Raw genomic sequence first — 25,641 nt, 5'->3', positions numbered from 1 at the left:
TTCAACTTAAACTTCCAGTGTGTGTACAGGGGGCCCTTCTTAGCATGGGACTCAGTGTGACTGCACTGGATGCATACCCATAAAGCTATTCCGGGGTGGTGCCTGTGCTGTGGTTTTATCTGTAAGAATAATGAGGATGGCAGACTCCCCATGGAAGTTCATTATTTTTCTACCTACTTCCATAACACTTTGCCCATTGGACTCTTGCTGTTTATTCCATTTTTGGTAATTTCAATTTTGGCTCACCTGTCTTTCTCTGTATTGAACTGCGAGCTCTTTGAAGGGAGACACTATGACTTTCTCAGCTTATAGCACTCCCTGCATGTGGCACAGTGCCTAGCATGTAGTAGTTAGGTACTCAGTAAACATTTTTTATGTGAATAAGTGAGGAAAAGGAAGGTGATCAATAATTCATTCACTAGGGTAAGAGGCCTAGGTACTAGTACTAAGTTATAAGGTCATATTAAGACCAGGGGTTTAGCTGATAATATTGAGCTAGGCCACTTTATAGGCCAAGGGTCCTTTCATTTTCTCATATATAAGGATGGGTTGGGTTCCCAGGTCAAGTGGTTAGGTACAAGACTCTGGCGGTCCAGGTTTGAATGTTAGAGAAGTGAAGGCAAAGGGAACAGAGCAATTCATCTGTTACCAGTAGAGAAGAGGAATTAGCAAAGCTGGGAGGATGAAAGCAAGAGAAAAAAGGTATCAGCTATGACTAACATAATTGGCCGCGGGCCTTGGGAAAAGTGTTTAGCAAAGACATGTGTTCTTCTTTTCATATGGTTATTTAGATGGCAGTAATGATGTCTTTTAGGCCAGGCCGATTGATTCACTAGGGAGAGTGTAAAAGGTCAGACTGGGAGCTCTCTGCTTTAGGGGTGGTAATTTAAACCAAATTAACGTATACAGAGAGCTGAGCGCCAAGCCTTTGATGAAAGCGAATGCATCACCACCACCACCATCACTTCCGTCTTCCCCCAAAGAACCACAAGTTTTCTCGTTTCTCTAGTCTGTACTTCTTTCCAGGGAACATCCTCTGAGATTGTTAAAATCTTCTTTAGACTCTAGATATTTTTATTTGGATTATCTGTTGTTACCTAGGAAATGGTAATGGTCCTTTGAGAAGTATGCAACTCTTCTAAAGTCATCCGTGACCAGTTGTGCTGACTAGTTAAATGACATTTCTAAAGACAGCGATCACAATCACAATCGTTAATGTTCCAGAGCTCATTGGAACAACAGTATCAACAAACACATTTACCTAACATATTTCAGAGTTCCCTTCACTGTTGGCTGGCTTCAAGCTCTCTCCTTTCCTCTCTCCATTTCTTTGTGCTTTCCATTTCCTCTTTTCTGGCATTCCACACCTGTCTTCCTGCTGAGTAATTGCTTCCCCTTCATTCCTCCCAACTACCCTCTCTTTTTCCTGCTGCCTTTTCTGTTCTCCCCCCACCTCCTGTCCTTCATCCTGCCTGTTCTGCTTTGCCTTATTCTTTCTTCTCTTTCCCCTGTCTGCTTCTGTCCCTCCCTGACATTACCAACCTTAACATAAAATGGCTATACCATGAGAATAAGTATTTGTTCCCAGTTTTTAATTTCCCAAGCTAATTTTTAAATCTCTTAGGATTCCCTCAGAAAACAACTGAGTTTCCTTTTTACTTCTATATGGCCTGCGATTATATCTTTCTTTTTAACTTTAAAATCAGATACATGAAATATTTTTCTTTTAAAACACACAGTTTTAATTGCATTTCAAATTGTTACCCCTTGTGGCCCTTGGTTGTAATTTATTTCCTGAGGGTCAAAGCCTTGTGATATGAAAAAGACCTTGCCCCTCAAGTACATTCTAAGTAGGGCAAGTGACAGGGAAATAGATATTTAAACATTTGGTATATAACATCCAGCCTTTTCTTAAAATGAGAACAATGATAAATATTATTTCTTTGGTATATCCCTTAGTTTAGTATCTACCAGGAACTTTAAGCAATGGTAACACTGAAGTTACTATGCCAGCAATTCTCAAGCTGATTGCTTGTTTGAGGTCCTGTCTCTGTTAACCTCAAGTTCCTCTTAGTGAATGTCTCCTGCAGCGTTCTTTTTTCCCTTTTGTACACAGAAAAGAAATATTTTCCATCCTCCTGAATCCACCAGGAAGCATGTGGGATTTAATCACCTCTGTTATTATATTGCTTCTTCCCCAATGTATTAACACTCCAAAACTTGCTTAGTCATTTGTAAAATTCAGCCACAGGACTTGCTGCTGCCCTTCTGTGACAATCCATCAAATGGAAAGTTAACCAAACTTTATAAGCTGTGTGGCCCTGTTTCCTAGAGCTGATGTTTTCTCTTGACTGAAAACCACATTGAACCTTAACACCTGCATCTTGCTTCATTATTTCTAGCAGAAGGTAATGCCTGACTTACATGTGGACGTGTATTTTTTTAATCACTCCAGCTTTATAAAAGATAATTTTTCCCTTCCTTGATAAAGGAGTCCATTTATTATGAATGCATTTCTAATTCTCAAAGTCTCTGTAAACGTACAAAGCTAAAGAATAGGCCAGAGGCTTGCTAAAGCAAGCCCAGAGACCTTTTCCTGAGGCCACGGAACCATAAGTGTCAGAGTTAATACAATTGTGTTCCTCTATCACTGTTTCTCCCACTCTTGGGCTCTGAGAAGACCCAATAAATAACATCTCTCTTTCCTGCCCTGAACTGGCTGAGACGAGAGAGAAGACAGAAGAGGAAATGAGATGTCAAAATATCACATTTATAACTTGTCGAGCAGATCCTCGGATATGGGATTATATTTAAAGGCTTATAGGGGCGCCTGGGTGGCTCAGTCGTTAAGCGTCTGTCTTCAGCTCAGGGCATGACTGGAGTCCTGGGATCAAGCCCCACATCAGGCTGCTCCGCTGGGAGCCTGCTTCTTCCTCTCCCACTCCCCCTGCCTGTGTTCCCTCTCTCGCTGGCTGTCTCTCTCTCTGTCAAATAAATAAATAAAGTCTTAAAAAAAAATAAAGGCTTATAATATTCACCTCCAAAATTAAATAGACCTACTCTCCCAGATATAGGCAATGCTAGATGCCTACAATCTTCACCACATAAGGGCTTATCCCTTTGAAACTTAACAGCACTGAGGAATAGAGTAGAGGAATGCTTTCTGTGGGTAGCCCAACTTTAGAAGATTAAGGGGAGCAAGGGGCTGGGCTGTGCATACCCAGTTAGTCTCCCTGGCATACCAATCAAGTAATTTACCATGCCTTCATAGGGAAGAGCAAGGATTGGGTCCAAAGGCTGGAAGATTAAGGGAAATCTGTTCTCACGGAATCCAGAAAAGGGGGAAAAGTTGTTCCTACTCTCACATAAGCCATGCTACCTTTCAAATAGATTATTTTATCTGAAACATTGAGAGAACATTTTATTTTACAGCCCTATGCCCCAGCACTCTCTGTCCCCTACCGTACCTTCCTTATCTTCAGTTATCCAAGCCAGAAACCTAGGCATCTTCTCTGATTCCTTCCTTTTATTCATCTACCATATTAACTCCATCACAAAGTTCTTTTGATTTACTCTTTAATGGAGATCTCAAGTTTGTCCACTTTTCTCCATCTTTGCTGCCACAACTCCAGTCCAAGTCACCATTATATTTCACCTAGATTATTGAATCTGCCGCTAATGTACCTCTCTAATTCTGCTTGTAATCTTTTCCTACATAGAATGTTTATGAGGCAATAAGGAGTCTGTCTTGGATAGTAGTGGCTAGGAGGATGGGGCCAGATAGGAAGATGGGACCACTTTGAAGACAATAAATGATGGAAGGCCTATGAACAGAAGAGGGACACAGATCCAGGCTGCTCTGCACTCATCATCCATGGGAACTTGGCCAGATAACCTGCTCTCTGTGGATTTCAGAATCTTTCTATGTAACATGAGAGGGTGAGGAAAATGATTTATAAGATTTCCAGTTCTAAAATTTCATGTTAATTATGGAAAGGAAGAGGAAAAACCTTACAAAACACCTCTGCCCAAGAGTTGTACAATTAGTATCTTTCTAGCAAGGTATGCTTAGTGTTTAATGAGCTATGTGTCCAAATCACTCAATGGTATTAGTGGCTGCTCCAGAATGTTATAGGAGTGGCTCAGGGCTGCCATCTCTCCGGAGGTGTAGACTAGGGTACTTGTATTAGAGCTCTATTTGAGTAGCAACAGGTTGTCTTCATACATCTTTGGGAAAGTTGGGAATAAGCCATTGCTTGGTATTGCCATTGGGTGATATCTTTAAGAAAGAAATGATTTGGGTTTAGGTTTGCTTTTGGGTCTTCTTACCAACTGCAGTAGAGGGTATAGCCAACTAATACATTATAGGATCTGAGGCTCTTTGTCTCCCAAGTTGAAAAGAAAGTTTTCAGCAGAATTATTCCAATCTAAGAGCACAAATGAGTCCACACAAACAAGAGAGGCCTTAGACATAGCAATAGTTGGCAAAAGATACCAGGTAATGTTCTCTGCCCCAAACTAACAACTTTACAACCTATAATTCTATTATAAACTTAATTTCCCTCAATATTTCTGGCTTTTCCAACTTTAAGAATCTTTAAACATCTTTGAGAGCCCATCAGTGAACAAATTAATTAATAGTTAACAATAATGGAAATAAATTGACCACTTGGTAAGAGCAGTAATGAGACCAGGAAAGGTTCATGGATTGAAAAAAATAAGGGAACCAAAGATGAGTGACTAGCTCAGCTTTGCCAAAGGCAAAACATGTTAAGTCATGTCTGCCCGACTTTGATGGGCTAGATATCCTCTGTCTTAACTCTAGAATTTTCTCATCCTGAAGTTCTGATCTGAAATCTTCAATTATACAAACAAACATGGGTGCCTGGGTGGCTTAGTCGGTTAAGCATCTGCATTCAGCTCGTTCTTGATCCCAGGATCCTGGGGATGAGCCACACATCTGACTCCCTGCTCAGCGGGGAGTCTGCTTCTCCCTCAGTGCCTCCTCCCATTCATGCTCTGTCTCTCTCTCAAATAAGTAAACAAAATCTTTAAAAAATTGTACAAACGAAAAAACCTTAGTAGAAAGGAAGCACTGATGATTCTATTACAGAGGTCAACCACTTTCTCAACATATTTCTATAAATTACTTAGGCAACTACTCCAGAATTGTTTTATATTAAAAGGTTTGTAATAAAATCTTCCAAAAATGCATCTTAAAGTGAACTAAATTTGACATTAAAATGGCACAAGAAAAGACTTCTGTCAGTAAAATTTCATCCTTACATTTTATAAGCCTTAAAGTTGTCAGTTGCTACCATAATTTATTTTTTGAGTAACACACAGGCAAAGAACTCGTATCAACTGGACTAGCCAAACCAGAGAAAAATTAATAGCAATAGTTAACATTTATTGAGTATATGTACTAGGCACTGTGCTAATATGTAGTTATCTCATTTAATCCTCACAAAGTTCTGTGAGATAGATGCTATTACTTTCCACATTTTACATATGAAGAAGCTGGACTTTGAGAGGGTTAGTAACTTGCCGAAGTTTACACAGCTAGTAAGTGGCAGAGCCAGGATGCAAATCCACATTGTCTGACTTTGTCTACACTTTTACTACTATGGGACATATTAGGGATTATACACATGTTCTGATCACATATTCAAGATTGTACCAGTACTGTCCATGAAAGAAGAAGGCTCCTTGACAGAATATGAAATTCAAAACCAAAGAAGCTGTGTTAGCAATTCACACCCACTGACATCAGATGATGTTGATTATTTACATGTAGTGATCCCAGCAATTGCATCATGTTTGTAGAGTGTGGGTCAAGATGTCTCAGGAAACTTAACTGCATGCAGTGTAACCCCTTAATGCCTGTGCAGGCAAAATAATAATACTAGTAATAGCTAACATTTATAAGAAGCTTAGTGTGTGCCAGGCATTGTCTTAAGCACTTTACATATATTAACTCATTTATTACACACAACAGTTTTATAAAGTAGGTCAATTATCAATCCATTGTACATTGTACAGTTGAAGAAACTGAGGTACAGAAAGATTAAGTAACTTCCCCAAGATTATACAGCTAATAGGTCGGAGAGCCAGGGTTTGAGCCCAGATTATTTGGAAACACAATTTGTATTCTTAAGCACACTACATGTTGCCTCTGTTGTGCTGTATAAATAATGAGTAATGAGCTATTCAGCAGCATCTTTTCACAATGCCCTTTACTGACGTTGTGAGACAACTTTGACATGGACTACACAGTTGATATTTCTGGAAGCTGAGTTGTGAGCATGCAACATGGATAGTTCCTTTAAAAAGAAAAACCTTTCATTTTTCATCACAACTGGTCAGTACCAAAACCTGTTAAGAAAATCGGTTTGCATCATTGGGAATTAACTAGAGGATATTGTCAACAAATTTCCCACACAATTTTAGAGGTATTGATAATCTGCAAGGTAGAGACGGAGTTGTTCTTTGCAGATCTTATAATTGTGTATATCTGTTTTAAAGTAAGATATGTACATGTCTCTGAGAAATGACCTGGAGCTCTGGAGTATATAAGCAAGCAAATTATCCTAGAATAAATTGTACATTTCTCTTTACTGTGAAACTTTTTGAAAGCTATAGGTGAATTGTAAGTAGGGCATGGATGTTATAGCCACAACAGTGATTTATTGGTCCAACAGCTCTTTGCTGTTTGGCTAGAGGGGAAGTCCTTTGGGGGCATTTGTTGCTTTAGTCATGGATTGGTTTGATTGCTGGGGACAGACACCCACTAAAGCAATCAAATATAATAAGTGGAGTGAGGGATAACATCCCTGAAATAACATCTAGGTAAATCTCCCAGAACACAAGACAGAAAGTTAAGCAAGCCTTGTGGGGACAGGATTTGGCAAATGGAGAGTTCCTAATGCTTCTAGTCTGAATCCTGTTCTGTATTCTGAATGTGGTGCCATATTTGTGTAGCATTTTATGATTATACAATGCTTTAGTCTGTACTATTTCAGTTCATTCTCACTTCTGTGAAAGGTAGGAATCATTATTCCCATTTAGAAGGTGAAGAAGTTGAGGCTTAGAGAAGTTAAATGGCCCAGAATTTTGGAGCTAAATAGTAGCAGAGCTGGGATAGGGAAGTCAGGACTTTTGGCATCACATTCAGCATTATTTGCATTTCCCAAAACTTCCTTTATGACCATGATCATGACAGGTTTAACTCAAGGGAATATATTGGGAAATCATATATTATACTTACATATCAACTTTCAGCTTTTGGAAAACAAAGTAAAATCAGGATTCTACCTTCACTTTCTTGGGTCATTTCATCATTTCTATGAAATGGGCTGCACCTGGGAAAAGATCTTTACAATTCACAATGTGCCTACTCTTCATGAAGCATGAGCTTAAGCTTTTGGAAAGCATACTTGATTTCTTCTGTGCTTTCCTTCTGCAGAAGTCAACCTTTGCTAATATATTTAATCACAAACTGGGAAAAGAGGGACCACTCTGTAGAATTTGGGGAATAATAAGAATGGCAGTGTTGACTTATGACTCTTTCTCGTACATTAAGTTGAACATAAACTACCGTTTCTTACAACTGACAGATCTCTTTCTGGTTGTGAAGCTGCATTTCACAGCAACATGTGCAGTGGCCCTGAGCACAAACAGCTAACTGTTGAAAGTAGCATAGTATGATGAAAAGAGCCCAAGCTTTAGACCCAGGCAACTCCGAGTCGGCACTCCAGCTCAGTTATTGATAAATTGCTCCCATTAGGTAAAATATACTTACCTTCTTTTAGCCTCAGGTTCCTCATGTGCATAACGAAGCCAGTAATACTCACTTGGCATGGCTGTTGTGAATATCATATGTATGTCAAACACCTGGCACGGATACCATGGCCCTTGGTAAAAGAGAGTCATCATTTTTATTATCTGAAAAGTCAGTTTCACAATTACATCAATTCCTTTATAATTTAAACAGATCACAAACCTCATTTAGTATCTCTTTTAAGGGCTAACTTACACATGCAATCCTGGAGTAATTGGTGTACATTGTCTACTTGACACTTGTCTACTGGCTTAGAAGACCAAGATTGAAAGTCAAAGTCACAGACTCTCTGTTGCTGCAAAGCCAGATTGTGTAGCTGCTCTCTCTTCAAGGCGAGTTTTAATGTCAGTAGACTCCTGACCTGTCTTTATATGCATACACACACACACACACACACACACATACATATCCATCCACACGTCCATCCATCCACCCATCCATGCATGCATACATACATACATATACTTAGCACTGCAGGGTTTGACTGATATCTTGAATTTAGTATGAAAGGAGGGCTCAGTGGGGAATTTCCTGAGGAATTCATGCTATTTATAAGGCATCAGTGTGAATCATTTGCCCATGACAGATACTGTCTGTGAGGAAAATAGCATTGGTTCTCATCAAAAAGCCATTTCTTAAATTCCACTTCACAAATGTGTACCGAATGCCTAATACCAGCCAGGTATGATTGTACTGGTATAAGGCTGCATTGCATGAACCACAACCAGAAATGGTCTTCATGACAATATTGGTTAGAATCTATGTTTAAAGGCTTACAATTCATCTTTATCCTATAAAAGGAAAGGAAAAAAAACCCAGAAAATCTTCCCCTTCAGCATCATGAATGTGTTCCCCATCACCCACACCCAAGAAGGCCAGTATCCCCTCATGTTAGGAAATTGTTTCAGGCCTCGCTTCCCACCAAACGCTCTGAACTTCTCAGTCTTTTTCTTTGGAATAGTATACCTTGATTGTTTCTCTCTTGCTTGCTCCTCTGATTGACTTTTTTTTTTCTTATTGATTTTTTTTACATGCTCTTCTCTGTTTTCTGATTTGGCCTTCTTTTCAAACACTACGTATGTTTGCCATCGTCTCCCACCTTTGACCTCACGAATAGCACATCCTTACATGTAGCCAAGGCATCCGATGTACTGCACACTGATCCAGATCCAGTGTCCTGAGCCTTCAGTTGCCTGTTAGAGGAGGCAGGAATAGAGTTTAGGCTTCCCGTCATGACCTATCAAAAGTACTTACTTTTCCTTGGAAATTTATTAAGAAACTTGACCAAGATGTATTGATTTTTGCAGGACCACAGGAGAGTATTTTACTTGTGGTAATTCCTTCTTGTGATGACTTTAAGGAGATTGTTTTATCTCAGATCACTGCTGCAACAAGTACACCTCTAAATCAGTTATTTGCAAAAATATGGATTATCAGGATTATTTCTCATCTGTTTTTATCTTAGTTGAGTTTAAAGAATTTGTGGCTAGGAAATTTACAAGCTACCATGATCCTATTTCATGGAAGAGGCCAGTCTGAAAAGATGGTGTCAGATGTTAAGGATGCTCTGTGGTGAATGGTCCGAGATGACAGGTCAAGGAGATTAGGCAAGTTTTTGTTGCTCTGCATGTCACTCTATGTCTCATAATTGGAATCAATCCTGATTAATTACTAAGGGCCTTAAAAACTCCATCGAGATCAAATTTAGAAGCACAAGGTGACTATGAACTCTGGGAAACAAACTGAGGGCTTCAGAGGAGAGGGGGGTGGGGGATCGGGATAGGCCAGTGATGGGTATTAAGGAGGGCACGTATTGCATGGTGCACTGGGTGTTATACGCAAGTAATGAATCATGGAACTTTACATAAAAAACTAGAGATGTACTGTATGGTGACTAACATAATATAATAAAAAATTATCATATATAAAAAAAAGCACAAGGTGAAATACAACAGGAAAAATTTTTATTCCAACCGGAAGTCTTTATTAGTCTTTGTGGATCTGGACCAAAGTTGGTTCAAATTATTATAATTAAGATTCAGACGACATGGTACATAAAATTCGAGTACGCATGTTGTGTGGATTTGAAAAATCAAGCAGTCCTGTGTGAATACTCAGGCTGAGTCACTTATTGCCCAGGGGCTCAGGTGAATTGCTTAACTGCTCATCACTTTCATTTTCATAATGTAAAACACCTACTGTGCAATTCCCAAGGTGTTCTTCCTAGTTGATAAGAGCAGAGCGATTAGAGGCATTGGAGGCTTCTGTCATTGGTGTTTTGGATATATTTCTCTAGTACCCTGAACCACAAAATAGAGGAAGCCTAAATCCTTTGTTAGCCCCTGCTGTCAAAACTGAGTTGTAATTAAGCCAACAAGGTACATCTTCAGTAATGAAAAGTGGGATTAAAAGGGTACCTCATTCCTGGTTAAAAATACATCAGTCAAAGGGGAGACGGGTGTTGTGTCTGCTTGGAACCTCTGCGGTTCAGTGTTGGTGAATTTTTCGATTTTCTCTCTCTTGTTGCCTGCTACAGTGATGTAGTACGAGGTTGATACAAAGCACTTTTGTAGCAAGAAGCCATGTTTTGATTACAGCCCTCTTTCCCCTGTTGTTTTTTAAAAACTTCTATGTGACATAATAATAGTTTTAGAGATTTCATGGCAGAATATCTTATGTACTTTCAGGATCTTAAAATCAATTTTACCATTCTGAATATTACTTAACAAAAATCACATACTGAGGTCCATTTTAGATCAAATGGAAGGCATATAATATAAAGCTGATTACCTACACTTTAATATCTACGAATATTCACATTAGTTTATTAATTTTGATTAGCCACCTACCCTTTAAAATTGTAGATATAGTGAAAGTTTGTTAGATGTTTTATAATATAAAATATATAAGATATAAAACTCGTATGGATTTTATTAATTATATGTATCTTTAGAATTATTTCATAGACACTATGTGTTATGTGAAGTCAGCTGAGCTGTATAATATCCCTTTTCTTATTTTCATGTAAGAAATGACCCCATTTCCTAATTGTTCCCTTTGCTCACACAAGACTGCATGCTCATCACTTAGACCCCTACAGAAACAGGGAAAAGAAATAATAATATTTCTACAGTTTCTTTAAAAATTTTTTGTGAAGAAAGGAAAAACTGCTTTTTTAAAAATAGGGATAAAGATGCTTTTTTAAATTTTGTGGTTTTTTTAAATTTTTTATTATGTTATATTAGTCACCATACAGTACATCCTTAGTTTTTGATGTAGTGTTCCATGATTCATTGTTTGCATATAACACCCAGTGCTCCATGTAATATGTGCCCTCCTTAATAACCATCACCGTACTTTTTAAAATTTTATTTATTTATTTATTTTTTAAGTAATGTCTACACCCAATATGGGGCTTGAACTCATGACCCTGAGATCAGGAGTCAGATACTCTGCTGACTGAGCCAGCCAGGCAACCCCAGGAAAAACTTCTTCTTCTTTTTTTTTTTTTTTATAATGATTTTTTATTATATTATTTTAGTCACCATAGAGTACATCCCCGGTTTTCGATGTAAGGCTTGATGATTCATTAGTTGTGTATAACACCCAGTGCACCATGCAATATGTGCCCTCCTTACTACCCATCACTGGCCTATCCCATTCCCCCACCCCCCTCCCCTCTGTAGCCCTCAGTTTGTTTCTCATAGTCCATAGTCTCTCATGTTTCATTCCCCCCCTTCTGATTACCCCCCCTTTCTTTATCCCTTTATTCCCCTACTGATCATTCTAGTTCTTATGTCCAGGAAAAACTTCTTAATGTGGGTAAGTTATTTTTGTCATCATCTAAAGTTTCTAGCAGGTAATAAATATGGATCTTATGACAAACTTATGCTCAAGGGAGTCCTTTAATTCACAGACAGTTCAGCTAAATATACCGTAACATTTAAGGGGATAATGCTTGAAATATTGTCTTTTCTTACAGAAAGGATATGGGGAAGGTGTCAAACTGGACGGATAGCACTTCAGAAGGGGAATTAAGTGCTTTGATACCCTGACAGTGACATCTGTCATACATATTATGGAAAAATGGGAGAACTATTGCCATGTGGACTTAAAGTAAATACTGGGTTCTGCCACTTTCGAAAAAAATTATTTTTGCATGTGAAAATAATTCACTGTAGCTTTTATCCAGTTAGAGGTTATTTGGAGAAATGATATAGTTATTTAAAAAATATGTCTGACTGCTCATTATTATCAATCTATATTTGTTGATTAGATTCTTAACTTAAAATTACATGTCAGCAGCATCAAGGTCATAAAAGTTATGTGGTCAAAACACCATGGAAAGGACTGTGGGGAAGGAAGTTAATCCTATTTAGTCGATTATCTCTAATACATGGTAATGTCAACACACAGTGCAAGAGTGAGAAAAGTGAACAAACAGCAGTGTGTATGTGTAGTTCTCTGAATAAACATTCAGTTTTAGTACCAGTAATCCCATGGAGTAAAGTTTTAATTTAGTGGTTTAGCCACAATGTTCCCATTAACGTAGTGAGAACTGGGTTGTTAACTGCTCATGTATGTTGCCAAAGCATACACCCCTTAGAACTCTGCAAATTAAAATAACAGAATGTGTGCTGAACATATTGGCAACGGCAAGAGCTTTGGCCCTTCAGTTTTCATTGTATTGTCCATTGCCTTTTTTTGAAACTGTGAAATGTATCATATAAACCAAGGGGGAAAGGAAAATATGTATGTCCAGCATAAAGAATAATTATAAACTGGACATTCTTCTATTTCCACCAGGTCAAAACAGAAAACATAGCCATTAGCACTGAAGTCTTCTGCTGTCCCTTCACAATTATATTGTCCTACTTCCTGAACCTCACCCCTCTTATTGCTATCCTGAGTATTGTGCAATTATTCCCTTGCTTTTTTGTTTGTTTTCATGGCATGGCTTTGCCACCTATCTATATTTACCTATTCAACACGCAATTTTGTTTTATCTGCTTTTGAACTTTGTATAAAAGGAATCAGTCTATGTATATTCTTCTGTTTCTTGCTTTTTTTACCCAACATTATGTTTTCAAGACTAATTCATGTTGAAATGCATAGTAATAATATCCAGTGCTATATAATATCCCTTTGAATAAATATACCACATGAACCCATTCTACCATTGATAGACTTCTGAGTTACTTCTAGGTTGTTGTTTTTCCTGCTATAAACATTTGTATGAGTCTCCTAGTTTACTTGTGTGATATGCTGAATAATGGTTTCCCAGAGATATCCACATCCTAGTCCTCAGAACCTGTGACTATGTGACAAGAGGGATTGTCAAGAATTACAGACCGATATCCCTGATGAATATGGACGCCAAAATTCTCAACAAGATCCTAGCTAATAGGATCCAACAGTACATTAAAAGGATTATCCATCATGACCAAGTGGGAATCATCCCTGGGATGCAAGGGTGGTTCAACATTCGCAAATCTATCAGTGTGAGAGATTATATCAACAAGAAAAAAGTCAAGAACCATTTGATCCTCTCAATAGATGGCAGAAAAAGCATTTGACAAAATACAGCATCCTTTCCTGATTAAAACACTTCAGACTGTAGGGATAGAGGGTACCTTCCTCAATCTCATAAAAACCATCTATGAAAAGCCTACAGCAAATATCATTCTCAATGGGGAAAAGCTGGAAGCCTTTCCCTTAAGATCAGGAACACGACAAGGATGCCCACTCTCGCCATTATTATTCAACATAGTACTAGAAGTCCTTGCAACAGCAATCAGACAACAAAAAGGGATAAAAGGTATCCAAATCGGCAAAGAAGAAGTCAAACTGTTTCTCTTCGCAGATGACGTGATACTCTATATGGAAACCCAAAAGAATCCACCCTGAAACTACTAGAAGTTATAGAGCAATTCAGTAATGTGGCGGGATACAAAATCAATGCTCAGAAGTCAGTTGCATTTCTATACACGAACAATGAGACTGAAGAAAGAGAAATTAGGGAATCCATTCCACTTACAATAGCACCAATAATCATACGTTATCTCAGAATTAACTTAACCAGAAACGTAAAGGATCTATATTCTAGAAACTATAAATAACTCTTGAAAGACATTGAAGAAGACACAAAAAGATGGAAAAATATTCCATGCTCATGGATCGGAAGAATTAACAGTTAAAATGCCCATGCTACCCAGAGCAATCTACACTTTCAATGCTATCCCGATCAAAATACCAATGACATTTTTCAGAGAACTGGAACAAACAGCCCTTAAATTTGTGTGGAACCAGAAAAGGCCCTGAATCGCCAAGGAATTGTTGAAAAGGAAAAACAAAGCTGGGGGCATCACATTGCTGGATTTCGAGCTGTACTACAAAGCTGTGATCACAAAGACAGCATGGTACTGGCACAAAAACAGACACATAGACCAATGGAACAGAATAGAGAACCCAGAAATGGACCCTTGGTTCTTTGGGCAACTAATCTTTGATAAAGCAGGAAAAAACATCCAGTGGAAAAAAAGACAGTCTCATCAATAAATGGTGCTGGGAAAATTGGACAGCTACATGCAAAAGAATGAAATTTGACCACTCTCTCACACCATACACAAAGATAAACTCCAAATGGATGAAAGACCTCGATGTGAGACAGGAATCCATCAAAATCCTAGAGGAGAACATAGGCAGCAACCTCTTTGACATCGGCCACAGCAACTTTTTTCATGACACATCTCCAAAGGCAAGAGAAACAAAAGAAAAAATGAACTTGTGGGACTGCATCAAGATAAAAAGCTTCTGCACAGCAAAGGAAACAGTCAAAAAAACTAAGAGGCAGCCCACGGAATGGGAGAAGATTTTGCAAATGACACTACAGATAAAAGACTGTATCCAAGATCTACAAAGAACTTCTCAAACTCAATACACGTGAAACAAATAAAGAAATCATAAAATGGGCAGAAGATATGAACAGACACTTTTCCAGTGAAGACATACCAATGGCTAACAGACACATGAAAAAATGTTCAAAATCATTAGCCATCAGGGAAATTCAAATCCAAACACTGAGATACCACCTTACGCCAGTTAGAATGGCAAAAATTGACAAGGCAAGAAACAACAATTGTTGGAGAGGATATGGAGAAAGGGGATCTCTCCTACATTGTTGGTGGGAAGGCAAGTTGGTACAGCCACTTTGGAAAGCAGTGTGGAGGTCCCTTAAAAAGTGAAAAATTGAGCTACCCTATGATCTAGCAATTGCACTACTGGGTATTTACCCCAAAGATACAGATGTAGTGAAGAGAAGGGCCATTCGCACCCCAATGTTCATAGCAGCACTGTTCACAATAGCTAAATCATGGAAGGAGCCGAGATGCCCTTCAACAGATGACTGGATTAAGAAGATGTGGTCCATATATACAATGGAATATTACTCAGCCATCAGAAAGAACGAGTTCTCAACATTTGCTGCAACATGGACGGCACTGGAGGAGATAATGCTAAGTGAAATAAGTCAAGCAGAGAAAGACAATTATCATATGGTTTCACTCATTTATGGAACACAAGAAGTAGGAAGATCGGTAGGAGAAGAAAAGGAAGAATGAAGGGGGGGGTAAACAGAAGGGGGAATGAACCATGAGAGGCTACGGACTCTGAGAAACAAACTGAGGGCTTCAGAGGGGAGGGGGTGGGGAATGGGAGAGGCTGGTGATGGGTAGTAAGGAAGGCACGTATTACATGGTGCACTGGGTGTTATATGCAAGTAATGAATCTGGAACTTAAAAAAAAAAAAAGATGTGATTAACCTAAGTATCTTAATATGAGGAGATTATTCTGGATTTTCTGGGTGGACCCAGTGCACAGTCATAAGGGAAGGAGGGGGGTCAGAGTTAGAGAAAGATTAGAAGGTGCTTTGTTGCTTGGAAGTGCATTTGAAGATGGAGAATTAGGCCATGGACCAAGGAATGCAGACAGCCTACAAAAGCTAGAAAACTCAAGGAAATGAATTCTCCCCTAGAGCTTCCAGAAGGAACGTAGCCCCGCTGACCTTGAATTTAGGACTTCTGACCTCCTGAACTGTAAGAGAATAAATCTGTGTTGTTTTAAGCCACTGAATTTGTGGCAATTTTTTACAGTAGCAATAGGAAACTAATATATTCGTGTGAGAGTTTCTTTGGAGTATATATGTACAAGTATAATTGCTGGGTCATAGTTAATGCACCTGTCAAATTTACTATTAATGACAAACTCTTTTCACAAGTAGGATCACACCAGTTACACTTCCTCTAGCAATGTGTTTGATTTCTGTTGCTCCACATTCTTGTTAACACTTGATATTGTTAGACTTCTTCATTTTTGCCAATCTGGTGTGTTGAAAGTTGTATCTCATTGTGGTTTTAATTTGTATTTTCCTGGTCATTAAAGAGGTTCTCATCCTCCTCCCCCCACTCTCTCTCTCTCTTTTTTTTTAGGAGATGGCGTTACCATCAGCATAATTGACCCAAATTATAAAAACAGCAACACTTAACATCATGCACATTATTTGACTATTTCATGCAACTTCTTTTCAAAATTATATAAACTTTCCCAGTATAAAAAGTCTCCTGAGAAAGTGCTTGATAATATTAAACTTCAAAATCAACTTTAGAAAAGCAGGGAGTTATTTTCTAATTTTGGCTTTAATTTTTTTTGTTTTGTTTTGTTTTTAACCTGTTAAAAAAAATATGGTGGGAACTGTGTTAGAAGAGGTAAAGAAAAAGGAGTTTCCAGCTGATGGATTCAACATATTTGAAGATGTGAAAGTAGCATAAAGGAAAAACTTCGAGAGCAAGAATATATTATAAATAGCTGTCTTTCAGCAAGTTTTCGTGTCGTCACTTCTATGAGAGAGAGGTGTTCCTGAAAGATATGTGTTTATAGAATCTTCTGTAGAATAATGTTGGCTATCTTGAATGAGTACTAAATTGTACAAAAATGATATTGAAAGAACCTAGATACTTTCCTAAAAGTCCCCCATTCCATCATTTAGATACCCAGTTGTCTGAATATATTCAACATTAGCTCCCCCATCTGCCACTCTTAAGTCTATTTGGGAGTTGCCCAAAAGCATTAAGTTGCTATTGTCTTTCACTGGATTGAAATATTCTGGTTTTGTTAAGTAAGTGCATTAATTCCCCTTTTTATCCTTTGAAAGCCCTATTTTCATCAAAATCCGTGAAGTTCGACACTTCTTTGATATTTGGATACCTTGATAGATAACCTCTTGTAGTACATCACCTATTTCATGCAAAAATACGAACACAGGGATATTGTGTTGCTGGAGCTTATCAAAAAAATTCTCATTTTCTTCCTTACACATGACATCAGATTCTTCCATAATTTCTTTAAGTTTAGCTTTTGATAAAGCTTGTTCAACTGGCAGATCATGTGACTTAGTATACTATTCTGCTGTATAAGACTACTTCTAGTCTCTGGTAAGAATAAGATCAACTTTAATAGCGTAATATTTTTCTTTTAGTTGAATATCTTTTTTTGACTTTTATCTGTAAGCAGTTTACAGTTGTCGATGATATTATAACATGTTGGGCAACTTTTCCCTTATATTTACTTAGTTTTACTTATTTGACAAGACCATGGTCACAGATAATTTTTTCTACCCTTGCAGTGTTCTTGATGGGAACTGAATGTTTTTGGAGTTTTGGAATCATTTTCACAAAAACAGCAGACTCTTAATTAGTCATTTCTTAGCTATCCAATATTCATCTCAATGATCTTGATCTTCTGTATCCTCCTCTTCAAGGTGAATATGTATTGGGCCAATACCACCACTGCCACCAGCGCACAAACTCCGGCACTGCCGACTGAGCCCACTGTCCCCATAGCCAGCCATGGCCCTCATTTACCTCCTAGCCAGGAAAAGAAGAGGCCAATTACAGTGGGCAGCAGGGCACACATACGCTTCACAGTGAACCCTCTGAATACCAACCTCCTTAATGGTTACATGTATTGTAAAAATCTTTCCCTTCTCTACTGCTTGCTTTTCATTCTTTTTTTTTTTTTTAAGATTTTATTTATTTATTTTATTTTAGAGAGAGAGAGCATGAGCGAGGGGAGGGGCAAAGGGAGGGGGAGAGGGAAAGAATCTCAAGCAGACTCCATGCTGAGCTTGGAGCCCTGATGCAGGGTTCCATCTCGTGACCCTGAGATCATGACCTCAGCCAAAACCAAGAGTCTAACACTTAACCGACTGAGCCACCCAGGTGCCCCACTTGATTTTCATTCTCAGTGGTGAGTTCAAATTCTGAATTTTACTGTAATTTATCAATCTTCTCATTTAATTTTGCATTATTTGCTTCTTATTTAAGAAACAAGGTTATAGAGAAAAATATTTGATATAGTCTTTGGCAAATTTTATAACTTGGTATTTTATATCAAGTATTTAATTTCAATTCATTTTAGCGTTAGACTGTAGGATAGGGATACAACTTCATTTTTTTTTTCTGTTTGGATAAACAATTGACTTTGTGTCATTTATTGATTAGATCACCTTTTGTCATGATCCATAATGTCTGCTTTGTCATAAATTCATTCTCCATATAGGCATGGATTTATTACTAGGCCCTCTATTCTTCCTTTGGTCTATTAGTTAGTGCCTGCACCAGTATCACAGCCTTGATTTCCATAGGTTATAGTAAGTCTGGATATCTGGTAAGGAGAACCTCCCAGCCCCACCCCACACCTTGTTCTTCAGAAGTATCTTGGCTTTTGTTGGCCCTCCTTTCTTTCTTGTAAATTCTGTAATCAGCTTGTTGAGTTTCTGTTAGAACTGTGCTGAAGTTAAAGATCAATTTGGAGAGAATTATGATATACTTTCTGATATTTAGTCTTCCCACCTGAATATGTTAGATATTCCTATTGACTATTCTTTAATGTCTTTCAATGAAGGTTTTTTAGCTCTCTCTATAGAAGGCTTAAGATTCTTTATCATAGATATTTAAAAATGTTTATTGCTATTTTAAATTGTATGTTTTAAAAATTTACTTTTTAGCTAATTGTTGTGGGAATCTAGAAATGTAATTTTACTTTTGTGTATTGATTTTGAATCCAACATCTCTCATATTAATTTAAATTTTTACTTAAAAATTTTGTTTGCCCACATGACATAAATAACTAAAATGTAAACTTTGAGGGGAAAAAATTGGTATTTATTAAGTTTCTACTGTGTGCCAAATAGTTGACACAGATTATTTCACTTAATCTGTAGAACTATTTTATTGCGTATTTCCTCAGCAGACATTTATTAAGTAATCCCTTTGTGTTAAGCTTTTTATTTTCCTTTGAGATTTTCTGTGTAAGCAATCGTATCATATACAAATAATGAAGGTTTTTGTTTTTTTCAATCCTTTACCTTTTATTTCTTTTTCTTGCTTTACTGTGCAAGGACCTCCAGTACAATGTAGAATAGGGTTGAAGAAAATAGGCATCCTTATCTTGAAACTGAGATTCTAGAAGATGCTTTCAAAGTCTCATTGTTAGGTATCAAGTTTCTCTGGGTCTTTTGAAATGACCTTTATTGGATTAGGAAAATGACTTCCATTACCAGTGTGTTAAGGAGGTTGTTTCTCTTCTTTTAAATCACAAATGGATATAGAAGGTTATCCAATTTTTTTGGCTTCTATTAAGATATGATTTTTTTACCTTAAATTGTTAATGTGCTGAATTACTTTAATTGATCTTCTCATGATAAACTAGTAAACACCAACTTGGTCTTAATAAGTTATCCTATTTATACATTGTCTGATTTGTTTTGTAAAAATGTTTATTTTCAGAGTTTTTGCATTTATATTCACTCATAAGGGAGATTGGCCTATATTTTTCTTATAACATCCCTGTCTGGTTTTGAAAGCTGTTATATTACAAAGGACTCTTTTCCATTGTATGGAATAGTTTGTGTAAGATTAGAATTTCCTAATGCTTGAATGGTAGAATTTCCTAGAAATCCATCTGGATCGTGTGTGTGTGTGTGTGTGTGTGTGTGTGTGTGTGTCTGTGCGCGCACACGCGCGCGCATGCATGCCCGCGCTTAATGTGACTATTTTAAACTACTGATTCAATTTCTTAAAATTGACACTTTACATTCTCTCTTTTTTTAAAGATTGGGTTGTTAACCTGTATGTATCTGTTTATTTCATCTCAGTTTTCAAATTTATAGGCACAAAGTTGTTCAAAAGATTTTATCTGCTTAATCTCTGTAGCAACTATAGCTTTACCCCCTTTTTATTTAAAATTTTTAATGCCTTTCTCTTTTGTTTTCTCTATATTTGTATATTTTATTACTTTTTGGACCTTTATTGACCCTCTTCATTATATGCTTATTTTCTTTTTCATTAACTTCTGCTCTTATTTTTATTATTTTCTCTCATCTTCTTGAGTTTTGTTTGCTGTCCTTTTTTTCTAATTCCTTGTGGTTGGATATTCACTTCATTAAGTTGAACTTTTCTTTCTTTTCTAATGTAAGTGTTTAAGACTAAAACTTTAAGAATTTTTATAACTCTGTGTCCTGCAGTTTTGGTACATAATACTTGTAACATCACCCTGGTATTTTTCTGAATATTTTCTAAAACGTTTATAATTCCATTTTTGTTTTTCTGATTGATAAGTTGTTCAGCAATGTGTGTTAAATTTTCCAATATTTTATTTCTCTATTTTATTTTTTCTAACTAAAGTGCATTGTGGTTAAATGATATGTTCTGTGTTATATCAGTTGTTTGACACAATGATTTCAAATTGTCTATTTTGATGATCTAGCTTGTAGTCAGTTTTCCTAAATGTTTGATGTCTGCGTGACCAGTATTATGAAGTGGTTGGGTGTAGTGTAGAGCCAGATGTATCAGATGTTCTTGTATATGAGCACGTGAGTGGGTGGGTTATGGTGCGGGAAACATGCTCATAAGATGTTCTTTCTTTTTAAGTAAACAGAGGGACTGGGACACTATGAAGTTTTAAAGTTGAACTTTCCTTTGATATTCGAGGTCTATTATTGCTTTATCCACAGGAGCGTGTGGGAGTCTTGTAGATTTGGGCAGCCCAGGGTTTTTGTGGTTTTTGCTTCTGTTGTTCCATCCTATGCGTATCCTAATCCAGGAAGAACCGTAGGTGGTTAAATTGATTGCTCATTTTATCAGTGTGAACTGAGATTTATAGAATGGTTCCTAACCCTGTTGCTTCTGTGAGAGTGAGTACTAGCTGATATGTCTAATCTTTCTAACCCAGCTGAACCCAGAGCTGAAAAATGTGATGAATGGTATAAATGGTTTGTTCTGCCAAGGACTTGATCTAGTTTGTAAAAAGGCTGTTACAGTGTTCTGCCGGCTGGTCAAGGAACTATCTGGAACAATGCATCAGGCAGGAGACCAGTTTCAGGAGGGGCTAACTAAACCTATTGAAGGTGGGATAATTTAGACAAACCTGCCAAAAATCAGTCTGCCTGAGTACTCCAGTGTATCTATCTAGAAGACTCCTGCTTATAAGCATTTCTTAGAAAGCATCTTGGTGCTTTATCCAGGAAAATATACCCTGGGTGCTGAGTCCACACTTGTGTCTATCCAGATTATTTATGAATGATTTGTGCTGATGGAAACAAACCTCTGAGAGACCTAACCACATATCAACACCTTTGATACATGGTTCTTTGTCTCATATTGGAGGGCTGGAGATTCATGCCCCATTGTTTTGTGGCGCATATGGCCATATAACTTCTGGAGAGTGTCCAAGTACTCTCAGCACGGCTATTTACTTGCAGCCAAGCTAGAATGAGCACTAGGGAAATGGAGAGCCTGGTCTAGGACAGGAAAAAAGGATTTCAGGGGCACAGTGGTTTACAGAGGGTATGGAATGTATATGGAACTAATTAGCTCTAGGCATCCACCTGGAAGGTTGGCGGGAAGTAGTGACACACAGCTTCCAAGTCTTCTTCCCAACGGATGATGCCCGATCTTTTCTAACCTGGACTTTCAGTGGTTGGAAGATTTGTTCTTAATCATTTTCTTTTTAACTTAACATCTACTGGTTTAATAGTTTGTTGAGAATTTTGTGAACAAATATAAGGCTGCTAATTTTTGGTTTCTAGTATTTATCCTTTTGGAAAATCAGGATGTTTTCCAGTATTATATATACAGTGCCATATAATATGCTGCGGTGTTTAGCAATTAAATGTGGAGAGGGTCAGATTCTAAAAGAGTTGAAATATCCATCTATATCAGGACATTGCTCAACTATAGTATCTTGGCCATCCTTTTGTTCTTTGTTCTCTGTGATTTTCAGAAAATATCAAATTCCTTTGACATTCTGTGTAGAAATTCAACTGGACTGAATTTTTATGGTAAAGAATTTCATAGCCAGGACAATAATGGCTTAAAAAAATAACACGGCTAGTTAGACTGGTGCTATATCCTGCTTAAAGTGTAGAGTGCTGGGGCTCCTGGGTGGCTCAGTCAATTAAGCCTCCAACTCTTGATTTCAGTTCAGGTCATGATCTCAGGGTTTTGAGATTGAGGCCACTTAAGATTCTTCTCTCCCTCTCCCTCTGGCCTTCCCCCCTCCCTCTCTAAAAAGAAAAAAAGTGTAGAGTGCTATACTGTCTATTTTTCACATATTTATATTATTTATGAGACTCAACCCCCCTCCATCTTGATAGCTGTCATTTGGTATATCTTGCCTATCAATCAGGTAGTATAATGACTTCTATCTTTTTGGAAGGCTCTTTTGACGTTATAGTGCTGTCCCTGACGGTAATTCCAACACCCTGAGGTAACTATGCTAATTAGTACTGCTTTTATAAACTTCTTTTCGTCATGTCATTTTTCCATGTTGTAATAAAAGCACTCAAATGTGTATGATAACAACCTATAATTTTTTTTTAGTAGTAGTGTGGATATACCTTAATATAATCAATTTCTATTCTCAACTTGTCCTTGTCATAAATTCCTAGAAGTGATATTACTGTATTGAAAAGTATAAAAATCTCAGGGTGCCTGGGTGGCTCAGTCGTTAAGCGTCTGCCTTTGGCTCAGGGCATGATCCCAGCGTCCTGGGATGGAGCCCCGCATCAGGCTCCTCCGCTGGAAGCCTGCTTCTTCCTCTCCCACTCCCCCTGCTTGTGTTCCCTCTCTCGCTGGCTGTCTCTCTCTCTCTGTCAAATAAATAAATAAAATCTTTAAAAAAAAAGAAAAGTATAAAAACCTTAAAGGTTTTTGTTAATTTATTACCAAATTGTCCTCCATATATATTTCACTATTTTGTATTCTCACCAGCAGTGATAGATAAAAGTAGACTTTTCAGGGGCGCCTGGGTGGCTCAGTCAGTTAAGCGTCTGCCTTCAGCTCAGGTCATGATTTCAGGGTCCTGGGATGGAGCCCTGTGTGGGGTTCCCCACTCAGCATAGAGTCTGCTTGTTTCTTTCCCTCAACCCCTCCCCCTGCTTGTGCTTTCTCTCTCTTTCAAATAAATAAATAAAAATCTTTAAAACAATAGAAATAGACTTTTCATAAAAACTCTCAATAGAGTATCTTGTATTTTGACATCTTAGATTTTTAATCTTTGCCAATTTTATAGAAAAAACTGTAACTATTGTTGTAATTTGACAGTTTCACATACTTATAGCCCATCGAGAATTTTTCTTTTGTTAATTCCTTATTCCTATCTGTTACTCTTTTTTTCTCATTGATTTGTCAGAAATCTGTATGTGAAGGATTCAACACCTTGTCAGCCTCTACTTTTAAAAATATTTTTCCAATTTTATTTTACTTTTAATTCTGTTTGTATTATTTTTCAGGTACTAAAATTTAAAATTTTTATTAGTCAAATCTATTAGTCTTTTGTGCTTCCTTCTTTTGGATTTATAGGTTAAAAAACATTCTCCTCTTGAGTTCAGACAAATGTTCAGTTACATTTCTTCTATTCTTTTATTATTTTATCTTTAAATTTTTAAATTTTTAAATAACATAAATGTTTTAATATAATTTTCAAGTAAAGTAAATGATGATTTAGTTTGTTGTTTATCATGTCATTATTCATTCTTCTACTGAAAACTTTTGACCATTTGTACTTCTGATAAGAATTATCACTAAAATAGAATATATGAAAGCAATGGAATTATACTTACTTTTATTGCCTGCTTTGGTTAATGGTTTGGTGGAAAAGAAGGCCAACACCTGATCATAAATCCATTGACTTTTCTGAGTGCAGATTTAGGATTCACTTGATAATATGTGGTATATATGCATTCTCATAAGATTGGTTATTATATTTAATATTCAAACTTTTTTTCCCTCCTAGTATGTAACATTAAAATAAGAAGTGTATCTTGGCAGGGTTTGAGTAAATCTGTCCTATGTTTGCAGTTCATCAGATGACTTTATTTAATTTCTTATGCAGGTAGAATTCATTTTGATGTATGATGTGAGATAAGAATCTTATTTATTTTTTCCAAATATATAACTAATTGAATAATCTATACTTTTCTAATTGATTTTAAATACTACTCTTATGATTAACTAAATACATTTATTCACACACACATATACACATATGCACATATATGCGGCTTTCTATTCTCTTTCCTCAACTTTTCTGTTTTTAGAACAGTATCTTCCTGTTTTAATAATTATTGTAGCTTTGAGGTATATTTTAATATCAGGTAGTCTCTGTATTTTTATCATCATGCTCTCATGAGAAAGAATGATTTAAATATTTTAAAAAAACACATTTCATTTTAAAATGTGTTTAAGAATGAAAACTTCAGGACTTTTTAGAGTGAACTTTAAAATTACTTTTTAACATTAAACTTTTATCAACAGAAACAGTAATTTCCACATATTAACAATAAAATCTAAATAAAATATGTAATGAAAAAATATATACTATGACACTAGAAATTACAGTATTTGCTATAAACGTGGGAAAGGTCAGGACCTGACTGATATAGTTGCTAATGAATTAGTTACATTTTGGGGCCACTTTTTGGGTTGTCTCAATGGGCCATAGTTTGAAGAGTACAAGGGGGTTGTTGGAGGTGGTCTTTGTTAGGTTTTTTTTTTTAAGGATTTTATTTATTTATTTGACAGAGAGAGAGAGAGCAAGGGAGCACAAGCAGGGGGAGAGGCAGAGGGAGAGGGAGAAGCAGGCTTCCCGCTGAGCATGGAGCCCAACATGGGGCTGTATTCTAGTACCCCAAGATCATGACCTGGACCAAAGACAGTTGCTTAATCGACTGAGCCACCCAGGCACCCCCTTTGTTAGGTTTAAAACAAGTGATGAGACCAAGTCTCTAGTGTATCATTGTTACATTCATACTCCCAACCCACACCTGGCTTTTCATGCATCACGGTCTTGTCCTTGACTTTCCCTGTATTCCTGGTTCCTGACTATTTGGTGCCTTATCCACAACTCCATGCTGACCATCCCTTCTTCATATTTGCAGACTTCTTAAACTTCCTGGTTCTAACTTATAGCCTTGCCTCCCTGATTCACTGCAGTTCTTAGATGTCCACTCTGTGATAGGAAGGAAGGTGCCTCCGGCTAACTCTTTGCATAGCTCTCTTTTCATGTACTGGCCTTTTCTCAGACATTTTAATTACACACAGTAAAACTTACAGAGCATGGAGTTGTATTTTAATTCTACCTACAATATATCTGCACACTTACAGTATATTTCTAATAGGGATCTGTGCTATCTATTAAAGAAGTTTAAGAATTCTTTTCTTTTGTACCACCTCACCTGCAATTTT

The 25,641-nt window shown here is 37.2% G+C and overlaps 1 protein-coding gene and 1 pseudogene across 1 annotated transcript in view; one reads left to right on the top strand and one right to left on the bottom strand.

Moving 5' to 3' along the window:
* Positions 1–25,641, top strand: part of PDE11A (phosphodiesterase 11A) — a 358,008-nt gene that overhangs the window by 16,317 nt on the left and 316,050 nt on the right. The window lies entirely within an intron of this gene.
* On the bottom strand, positions 16,769–17,719 carry LOC113250725 (cytosolic 5'-nucleotidase 3A-like; annotated as a pseudogene).

This window comes from Ursus arctos, unplaced genomic scaffold, assembly GCF_023065955.2.
Source record: "Ursus arctos isolate Adak ecotype North America unplaced genomic scaffold, UrsArc2.0 scaffold_1, whole genome shotgun sequence".
Taxonomy (NCBI): Eukaryota; Metazoa; Chordata; class Mammalia; order Carnivora; family Ursidae; genus Ursus; species Ursus arctos.
This window is presented reverse-complemented; position numbering and strand designations above follow the sequence as displayed.